The sequence below is a fragment of the Gopherus flavomarginatus genome (genome assembly GCF_025201925.1).
Source record: "Gopherus flavomarginatus isolate rGopFla2 chromosome 1 unlocalized genomic scaffold, rGopFla2.mat.asm SUPER_1_unloc_1, whole genome shotgun sequence".
NCBI lineage: Eukaryota > Metazoa > Chordata > Testudines > Testudinidae > Gopherus > Gopherus flavomarginatus.
Genome location: NW_026114596.1, coordinates 132,879 through 143,856, shown reverse-complemented (window position 1 = coordinate 143,856; position 10,978 = coordinate 132,879). Strand labels below are relative to the sequence as shown.

Here is a 10,978-nt window from a genome sequence, read left to right as displayed (position 1 = left end):
CTCAGTTACTGATGGAGAGATGCTGGTTACAGTAGGTAAGTCAGGACTCATGAGTTCTGTCTGTCATTCTCTGCGGGACCTTCGCCAAGTCCCTTTGCCTGAGTTGACTCTCTGTACAATGGGGATATGTTTATAGGGACTTTACCTAGCTAGGTGTTTTCAAGATCTGTCAATGAATGGTGCTGCACACATGATGATAATTCTTGATGAGAATTACTGATTTCTGGTCCTTTAGAAACAGCCCTGTGCGTCAGCAGAAAGTGCTTGTGTCTCCCTTCAGTCATCTGTCTCCAGATCTGTTTGTCTCCTATCTACCAAGCCATCCTGGGCATTTACAGGATATCAGACCCTATGGAGCACAAGTTATTATCCCCAATTTTCTTCCTAATCTACTATAATTTTTAAAATATATACAAATACACAAAGCAGCCAATTCCTCTCTGACTCAGCACAGAGCCCCAGAGTTCTCATCTCCCTTTGGGAAGGTCCCTTAATTACTGTTTACTCCTAAGGCCGTATAAATAGCATAGAAATGCAGAAAGACTTGTCTCCAGCCTGTTTATATCCAGATGCCACTTCTCCCCGAGAGGCTGAACGAACCCCCCTGGGATTGCACAGAGCTATATTATAAATGGTGTAAAACCCTGTGTTTGCTCTCGACGTGGGATGTTGCTGCAGATGCTGGGGTGAGAGAAGTGTGGGACACGGCTACCTGACGGGGATTCCTAGGAAAGACACTTCTGTCTCACAGTTCACAGGTACACATCTCTTGCTGAGGAGCTCACCTGCTCGACAAACCCACTGTGATGTGGGTGTAATGGGATAGAGAATAGATCTGTGGTCCTTTCTGCTCTGCACAGCCATTAAATATCTGCTCGCCACAGGGGTGAGTTTGCTCCTGTATCACTGTCCAAAATGCCATTCCTTTTTGTGGACACCCAGCTGCCCCTGCCGCTGGCCTCATGACCTGAGGAGAATGTATTTTAGTGGCACAGTGGATCCTTCACAATGAGAGGTGTTAGTAGATGTACAATATAAGGCCAAAATAGGAGGCTATGCCCTATATTTTGCTCAGGCCCCACTGAGGCAAAATTCCCCGTGGAATAAGAACTGAGTAAAGACCTCAGGAGCCAGATATATCTTAATGCACAGACACTATCACCTCTTTCTCTTACATTTCAGGGCTCTGGCTGTTTACGGGGGGAAGGGAGGAGTTACCTTAATTTTATCTGCTGGAAAGCATGGAGGTGCTAGGGCTCCTCACTGGAATAACTATAAGAATTTTTCAACATGGGCAAGACATCTTCCCGCCTAGTTTCACTCGAAATGTTGGCTGAACTGTTATTCCTGAAATTTTCAAAACACAATTCATCCAGAAGCAGGCACCCAGCATTGCAAATATGTGTCCAAATGGTTAGAGTTTGGCAAACGTATAAACCACTGAAAATGAGGTCTCCTAATGGAAGGTGTCAGACAGCCTTAACTAAGGGGGCCCCCAGAACCACCTACAATGGCCAATCAGTTGGTGAATCCCATTCAGCTAAGCTGTTTGCTACAATCATGTTGGTGGCAAGGAGTCCCACAGGCCAAATATGAAGTATTTTGACAACTTTATTTTCTCAATTTTATATGTTCAGATTTTCAATGTAATTGGATGTTCCCTTCTTTGTGTGCTGTGAAACAGAGTAAATAAAAATACCTGATCTACTTTGTTGATAGATTCATATGATTTAAGGTCAGAAGGGACCATCTGATCATCCAGCCTGACTTCCTGTGTAACACCAGTCATTAATTTTTGCACAGTTACCCCTGATTCAGGCTTCATAACGTGTGTGACTAAGGCCTGTTCCACTCTAGGATTTTACATTATAGAATTATAGAGCCATGAGGATAGAAACATGCAAGCATCAGCCAATCTGACCCCCTGCCAAGATACAGGATGTGTTTTGTATTTAAACCATCCCAGAGATTTGGATGTCCCGCCACCTTTGGCTTCCACAACCTCCCAAGGCATCTCTTTCATTGTCCTCCTGGTCTTACAGTTAGGAAGTTTTTTCTCAGATATAATCAAAATCTGCTATGCTGGAGTTTGAACCCACTGCCTGTTGTCCTGTGCTCTGCAGCAAGAGATAATAACATTCCTCCATCTTTCTTATCACAGGCTTTCAAGTATCTGAAGATGGCTCCCTTGTTCCACTCACTCTTCTCTTTTCCAAATCAAACACAAATGGTTGCTTCGGCCCTTGCTTTCATGGCTTGTCTTCTATCCCTTTGATCATCATTGTCGCTTGCCTCTGGATCCTTTCCAGTTTCTCTACGTTCTTCCTATACATCAGTGACCCAAACTAGACTTAATACTCCAGCTAAGGCCTAATCAGTGCCAAGTAGATGAGTACTATCACCTGCCATGATTTGCATGTTATGCATTCATTCATACAACCTAACATTGCATTTTCCTTTTTTGAAAATATCCACACTCCGAAGAGATGTAGCTGTGTCAACCTAACCCTGGTGTAGCCGGCATTAGGTCAATGGAAGAATTCTTCTATCGACCTATCTACCACGTCTTGGGGAGGTGGATTAACTGCGCTGATGGAGAACCCCTGCTGTCGGTGTAAATAGTGTCTACCTTGAAGCTCCATGGCAGCACTATCGTAACATTTTAAGTGTAGACAAGCCCTCAAGCAGATCTTCCAGAAAAGCATCCAGTCTGGATCTGTAGCCATGTGGAGTTAGAGAATCCACCACTTCCCTTCTCAGTGTGTTGCAAACTTTAATCGCCCTGAGTGTTAAAAACTTGGCCCTTATTTCCAACTGGAATTTGTCTGGCTTCAGATTCCAGTGATTGGGTGCTGCTTTGCCTTTCTTCACTAGGTTAAAGAGCACGTCATTGGTATTTAAGATGAACAAATGAAGATCTAATCATTTTTGTGGCTGTTTTCTGTGCCTTCTCCAGTTTTTCAACATTATTTCTGAAATGTGGATCCCGGGACTGGATGCAGTCAGTTTCACCAATACCATGTGCAGATGTAAAATCCTCCACCTGCTCCAACGTATTGCTCCCCTGTTTATGCATCCAAGGATCACCTCTGTGCTTTTGGCCAGAGCATCACACTGGGAGCTCATGATGAGTTGGGTGTCTACGGTGACCTGAAATTCTTTTCAGTGCCCTGCATCCCATGTCTGTGGGTCGAGCCTGCTTTCCCTGTTCCAAGAGTATCCCTTTGTATTTGTCTGTATTAAAACATTTTGTTTGCATGGGCCCAGCTCAGCAAATATTCCGGATCAATCAGAGTGCCTACCCTCGCCTCCTCTTTGTAACCAATCTGCCAATCTTTGGTTGTCCACAAATTTTATCTGAGGTGATATTCTATTTGCTTCCAGATCATTGATGAACATACTGAATAGTATTGGGCAAAAAACGGAACCCTGAAGAACCTCATAAAAACACCCCCATTCAGTGGCAATGGCCCATTGACAACTGCTTTCTGAGATCTCTCAGTTAGCCAGTTTTTAGTCCTCTTTACCTGTGCTCTACTGGTATTGTATACTGTGCATTTTTTTAATCTTATTTTTTCCCTTACTGAAACAAATGCCTCAGAGAAATCAAGCGCTATTGCATCTGCTTGGTTCCCAGGATCAATCAAAAGTGCACTCTCATTTCAGGATGAAATTGGGTTTATTTGACAAGACATGTTTTCCATAAACCATGTTGTTGACAGGCATTAATTACACTCCTAAGATTTTTTGTTTAACTAATCCCAGACCAGCTTTTCCATTCTTTCTTAATTTTGTAAAATCTTTTTTTTATACCTTCCCCTTTTTACTGAATACCTGACGTTTAACACAGAACTGTCCTGGGTTTGCCTCCCCCCACCCTGTCTTTTGGGATTTTTTGGCTCTCCAGCTGCCTCACCGTGTACGTCTGGTCCCGAGTGAGATGTGCTCTTGACCAGCCAGTCGTAACTCGGGTGTTTGGAACTCTACGATTCAGTTGTAGATGCTGTTTGTCACCATCCTTGTCTACTAATGGACTGGAAAGTATTTCATCACCTCATGTGATACGAGTATCTTATACTGCTTCTCTCCAAATGCAGAACACAACTGTCTCTTGACCACCTCTCCTTTGGGGAAATTAGCTCTTTTGAAACACTAAGTGTCTATAGATATTACTGGTTGGGAACTGTTCTGGTTTTGTCCATTTAAATTTCATCAGTTCTTTCTCCATTTTGCTCTCCTCTATCATATGCCCCTTTCTTTGTCTCTTCTCTAAACTAAACAGTCCCAGACTTTTCAGTCTGTCAGCGTATGGCAGCCACTCCCCATTCTCACAGCCTGTCTCAGAAATCCCCTTTCTATCTGCTATATCCTTTACAGAGACTGAGTGTCCACAGCTCAGTGCGTGTCCAGAGCAGGTTATTCTCCATCCCTTAGACATCCAGACATTATCTTTCTTTTGGCCATGGCTGTGAATGAGCAACTGTTTCCATGGAGCTCCTCTCAATGACGCGCAGGTCTTTTCCCTGAATTTGTTTCTAGTTGGATTTGATTCTAGTTTTTTTTCCCTCTGGTACATGTTTTGTCAAAGCTTTGTTTCTTTTCCACTCTTACATTTGAGCAACTGGGGAACTCCCTGCAGCATGGACTCCTAGCCTGGCTTTTATTGCATTAAGGAACACTGATGAATAGCCAGTATCCACACTCATGTTTCCCACCGGTGCCTCTTAAGGTTTCCCATGCCAAGTTCTGTAGGAATTCCTGATGCACAGAACACCATAAAATATGGAATTGGCATTAGTATGGTCAGTTGTGCATGATTTATTTCTCTGAATAGTGAAAATGTCATTTTTTAATTTGTGGAGAGTGAAAAATCTGCCTCAGCCTTGAGAACAGCTTCCAGGAGTCCATGTAGTGTCTAATATTAACCTTGTCTCTCTATCTAGGCATTTGTACTGTGACCATCACCCTAGAACCTTGGCACATACAGGAAGTCAGGGGAAAGTACGGTACATGCAAGAGACACCGTTCTGCCTCAGAGTTGGGACACGTTCTCCCCTACTCCATGTCAGATTCCAACACAACTGACTTCACCAACTCCTCTAATTTCATCCTGCTGGGCATTCCTGGCCTAGAGACAGCCCATATCTGGATCTCCATCCCCTTCTGCACCATGTACGCCATAGCCATCTTGGGGAACTTCACCATCTTGTTCGTCGTGAAAATGGAGCAGAGCCTCCATGCCCCCATGTACTATTTCCTCTGCATGCTGGCCGTCACCGACTTGGTCCTATCCACGTCCATCCTGCCCAAAATGCTGAGCATCTTCTGGTTCAATTCCAGGGAGATTGAGATCAGTGCCTGCCTCGCCCAGATGTACTTCATTCACTGCTTCTCGGTAATAGAGTCTGGGATCCTCATGGCTATGGCTTTTGATCGCTATGTGGCCATCTGTGATCCCCTCAGACATTCCACCACCCTGGCAAACCCCATGGTGGTGAAGATTGGACTGGCCGTGGCACTGCGTGGCAGCATGCTTATACTACCCTATCCCCTCCTGACAAAGCAATGGCCATATTGCAAAACCAACATCATCCCCAACACACACTGCATGCACATAGCCGTGGTGAAACTGGCTTGCGCCGATACCCACATCAGTAGTTACTACGGCCTCTTTGTGCTATTCTGCGTAAAGTGTCTGGATATGATTTGTATTGCCGTGTCCTATACCCAGATCCTCATGGGCCATCTTCAGCCTCCCCACACAGGACGCCCGGCTCAAGGCTTTTGGGACCTGCAGCTCCCACCTCTGTTCCATCTTAGCCTTTTCATCCCAGCTCTCTTCTCCTCCCTTACGTACCGGTTTGGCAAGAAAGTGGCCCTGCATTTCCGTGTTCTCATTGGCAATGTGAACCTCCTGGTGCCCCCCACATTAAACCCCATCATCTACGGTGTGAGGACCAAACAGTTCCAGGACAGGCTGCTCCAGCTCTTTACTCATAAAAGGACCTAAAGTTTTTCTCCTGGTGCTCTGGCTCTCAGATTGAGGTCTATGAAGAGCTGGCTGGAGACATGCCTGTCATAAACAGATAAGAAAAGTTAATAGCACAGAAGTACTTTATATCTCTTTGACTATAAAGGATTAACAAGTCCAGTAAGCCTGGCTGCCACCTGACCAGAGGACCATTCAGGAGACAGGATACTTTCAAATCTTGAGGGAGGGAAGTTTTCTGTGTGTGCTGTTAGAATTTGGTGGTTGTTCACTCTGGGCCTCAGAGTGACCAGACATGCAACCAGGTTTCTCTCCAATCTCTCCAATACAGGCTCTTATAAGTTCAGAATAGTGAGTACTAGATAGATAAGGCGAGTTAGGCTTATGGTTGTTTTCTTTATTTGCAATGTGTGTTTGGTTGGAAGGAGTTCAAATTGGTATTTTGCTGAAAAGATTTTAATTTGTACTTGTATACTTAGGCTGGGAGGTTATTCCCATGTGCCTATAGCTGAAAGACCCTGAACCTATTCCATCTTAAATTACAAGATCATTTTTACTATTTTTCTCTCTTAATTAAAAGTTTCTTGTTTAAGAACTAATTGTTTTCTTTTATTCTGGTGAGACCCCAGGGGACTGGGTCTGGATTCACCAGGGAATTGGTGGGGAGAAAGGAGGGAAGGGAGAGAGAGTTTAATTTCTCTCTGTGTTAGGATTACTTTCTCTCTCAGGAAGAGTCTGGGAGGGGGAAAGAGAAGGAGGGGAGAAGGTGAATTTTCCTCTCTGTTTCAAGATTCAAGGAGTTTGAATCACAGTGATTTTCCAGGGTAACCAGGGAGGGGAAGCCTGGGAGAGGCAACGGTGAGGGAAAGGGTTACTTTCCTTGTGTTAAGATCCAGAGGGTCTGGGTCTTGGGGGTCCCCGGGGCCAGGGTTTTGGGGGGACCAGAGTGTACCAGGCACTGGAATTCCTGGTTGGTGGCAGCACTACAGGATCTAAGCTGGTGATTAAGCTTAGAGGAATTCATGCTGGTACCCATCTTTTGGACGCTAAGGTTCAGAGTGGGGAATTGTACCATGACACATGCTGTTGGGCCCTCTTCCTGAATCACTTGCTGGCCAGTCAAAGAGACATTAAAGACTTCCTTGACCTTAATGTGCTATGTCAACGTGACAGACTGGGGAATCGTTCTGTGTATAACACTTAACATAGGGTTCCCATCTTTCTAATTGCTTTTTACTGACCCCTGAGGGCCCGTGCCCTGCCCTGCCTATTCCCCCAAGGCCCTGCCTCCTTTTCCACTTCTTCCAATAAGGCCCTGCCTCTGTTCTACCTTTCCTCCAAAGCCCACCCTTGTCGCTCACTGCTCTTCTCCCCATCTCCAGCCACTCACTGGATCATCTCCACCTCCCTGCCTCCAGCCCCCAGCTGGTCTCCCTTTGCAGCCTGACAAGTAGCCTGCCGTGGATGCAGCGCTGGGGCCTTCAGGGCAATCAAAAGTGGAGAGGGAAGCCGGGAAGCTGAGAGTTGAGAGCAGGGCAGGTAGGGTCCCTGCATTGAGTATGGGCTGGGAGCCCCTTGTCCTGAGCCAAGCCTGGGGGGAAGGACAAGGGATCAGCTTTGAAGCTAGGGGAATATACAGCTGAGAGAGGCTGAAGAATAAGCCCCTATGTTAGCTGAGAAAGCTGGACGCTGGGCAGAGGCCAGGGTGGCTTTGGTAGCTAATAGGGAGGGAGATCAATGGCACCGTATGAGCCAGGTCTCAGAGAGAAAAAGCAATGTATAGGCAGCTAGGGATGCATGAGATATGGTCCAGCGCAAGATACATCCATTCTGCTGCTTCAGTTTCCCCAGGTGTAAAAGAGGGATACCTCATAAGAACATAAAAATGTCTGGGGTCCTAGGTTGGAGAGCTGGGGAAACTGGCTGGAGCCTCTCTATTGCTGGTTCATGGGTGGCTAGTTGAAAACATTCATGTAACCGCAACTGGATGTGTTCCTGTCTGTGTATGGCTGTGTAAGTGCAAGACCTGGAGAAGATAGCGGCTTCCTATAGCCTCATAGTGTGAAAGGGAGCCTGATTGGTATATCAGATGGCTCACTGGTATCCCAGTTCCAGGTTACACCCGGGGAAGTTCGTCACATCCACCCAGCAAATGGACCCTCCTAGACCATGTGTCCATTCCCCGCTTGTCATGAACTCAGTTACTGAAGGGGAGATGGTGGTTACAGTAGGTAAATCAGGACTCCTGAGTTCTGTCTGTCATTCTCTGTGGGACCTCCGCCAAGTCACGTCTCCTTTTGCCTGAGTTTACCTATCTGTATAATGTGATAGTTCATAGGTACTTTACCTAGCTGAAGTTCAGGATCCATCAATGAAAGGTGCGGCACGTATGATGATAGTTCTTGATGAGAATACTGATCTTTGATCCCTTAGTGACAACCCTGTGTGCCTGTAGAAAGTGCTCATGTCTCTCCTCAGTCATCTGTCTCCAGATCTGTCTGCTGCTATCTACCCAGCCATCCTGGGCATTTACAGTGTATCAGACTCCATGGAGGCCTAGGCACTATCCCTGTAGTAAGTGAAGCCTGAGAAAGGCCCAGTATGAGGCTGAGGCCTGAACTAAAGTCACGTTCAAGACTTGCTAACTTTAAAGCAAAGTGAAGCTGTGAGACCAGAGGCAGGCCCTGCTCACAGAAGCTGGCAAGGAAAGGGCTGATGCTGCAAGAAGATACGTACCTAAAAGTTACTGAACACTAGAGATCAAAACATTCACATACGTGCACATTCCACACAGATAACAAGGACAGACGACCATCAATGACAGGGCAAGGGTATATGATGGATAGAGTTGTTTTGATCGAACCACATGTACAAGGTGTGAGGCGGCACCTTACTACCTAGAGGGGTTGTACTTGCTGCGTAGAGGGCTGTCTCTCACCTGTATTCTTGCTGTACTACGGTATTATCATTGTACTGCTTGTATTATTGCTGTATTGTATTTATTGCTGTACATATGTACACTGTGTATACCCTTGCTAAACTGTTTAACCCCCCCAGGTAAAAATCAACAAACGAATGCAGCAAACACCATGAAGGCAAGGAAAAAACAAATTGGTAGAAATTAACTACATAGTAACTACAAATTGGGTAAACAATTGCCTGTTAGTACCAGTCATAATTTGGGGTCAGTGACACTGCATCCTAACTGAGGCACATGTTAGTCAAAACAATCTGTTCAGTGTCTGGGTACCAATATTAAATCCTAACACAGCAATATTTGATAAATTGGTTAGTGTCCATTCAGTAGGTATCTGGAAGACAGCATCCATAAGAAACATGACTGGGCTACATCAACTACTGGTGTATCACAGAGCAGGTTCAACCAATGGAACAGAGAAGCTACCCACTTCTGTTTCCTGCCCAGTAAAGCTGACCAGATGGTGACACCACCTTAAGGCTAACCTTATAATATGAATGGACAGTACTGTGTAGTACTAATTACAATATATTTACATATAAGGCTTAGTGGTAGTGTCATACTCCAAATTTCTGTTTTACTTCTCATATACATAGCCTGTGGGACACACTATCACACCCTATCTCAGTATTTCAAAATACTCAGCCTACTACTAATAATGAGAGAGGTGGTCACTGGAATTGCCTACAATGGAAGCGTGTTTCTATCTGTGGTCATCAAAGTAAAAGGGCCAGAGTACACAGCAGCCTGTAAAAACATGGTTACACTTGGATATAAGTTGGTGCCATATGTACACATACATACTATACATATAGGCCCATACACACTACAAATATATGCCATATCCATATAATTCATATATATTAATTATTCGGAAGTGCTCTAAGGTCAATCATAATATACTTCCTCAGTCAGGTACTGGGCTCACATTCCCAGGCCACCTAAGGCGGAAAATAAAAAAATTTTTGGATAATAAAATCTGTCTCTCAGTCGTACAAGGGAAATGTGCAGACTAAACAGACAGATGGGCATGAGTGTATGGATGGTAAAATAAGGTAACCACATAACAGTGTTTTAGCCACTGTTATCTTTAGTCCATGCTTATGCTTTTCCGGACGATGGGTAAACATCCTCCCCATAAAAAGACAAAAAGTGGATCAATGTAGTAAGTGAAGGCCCTGATAAAGGCCCAGTATGAGGTTGAGGCTGAACTAAAGTAATGGTCAACTTTTGCTACATAAAGCAAAGTGAAGCTGTGAGCCAGAGGCAGGCCCTGCTCACAGAAGCTGGCAAGGAAAGGCTGATTCTGCAAAGATACGTACCTAAAAGGTCCTGACACTAGTAGATCAAAACATTCACATACTTTCACATTCCACACAGATAACAAGGAACAGACTGACCCATCCCAATGACAGGGGCAAAACGGTAATATGATGGATAGAGTTGTTTTGATCGAACGATATTTACCGGTGAGAGCGGCACCTTCTTACCTAGAGGGGTGTACCTTGCTGCGTAGAGGGGCTGCACCTCAATTACGTTCAGGAGTGATGTGTACTGTTGTATCTGTGTATAAAAATGTATCCCTGGGGCGATGTCTTTGTCCGGCCGGGGGCAGTGGAAAAGTCCCGCCACTAACTGAGCCGAGTCCATTGCCAAGAGCACTCTCTCGTAGGATGCCTGTAGAGTAACAATCTCAGAGGAACTGCAATTGTGGCCGAGTGCAATAAACCTGGCCGACGTGCCTTCGTATCTACAAGACTCCGTGGTCATTGGGGGTTTCTCTTCGGGTCTGCTGTGTCAGCCTTCTGCGCAGAGCTGGGGCAGCACACAGAGGAACACACGCACGCGCCGAGTGATACACAGAGAGAGAGCGAGCCACCACACCGGTAGCATCTGACAACAATCCCTAGTTTTCTTCGTATCAACTATAATTTTAAATATACACAAATACACAGAGCAGTCAATTCCTCTCTGACTCAGCACAGAGCCCCAGAGTTCTCATCTCCTTTGGG

General features: G+C 45.3%; 1 pseudogene; it reads left to right on the top strand.

Moving 5' to 3' along the window:
* Positions 1-5,062: 5,062 nt before the first annotated feature.
* Positions 5,063-6,010, top strand: LOC127040834 (olfactory receptor 52R1-like; annotated as a pseudogene).
* Positions 6,011-10,978: the final 4,968 nt, after the last annotated feature.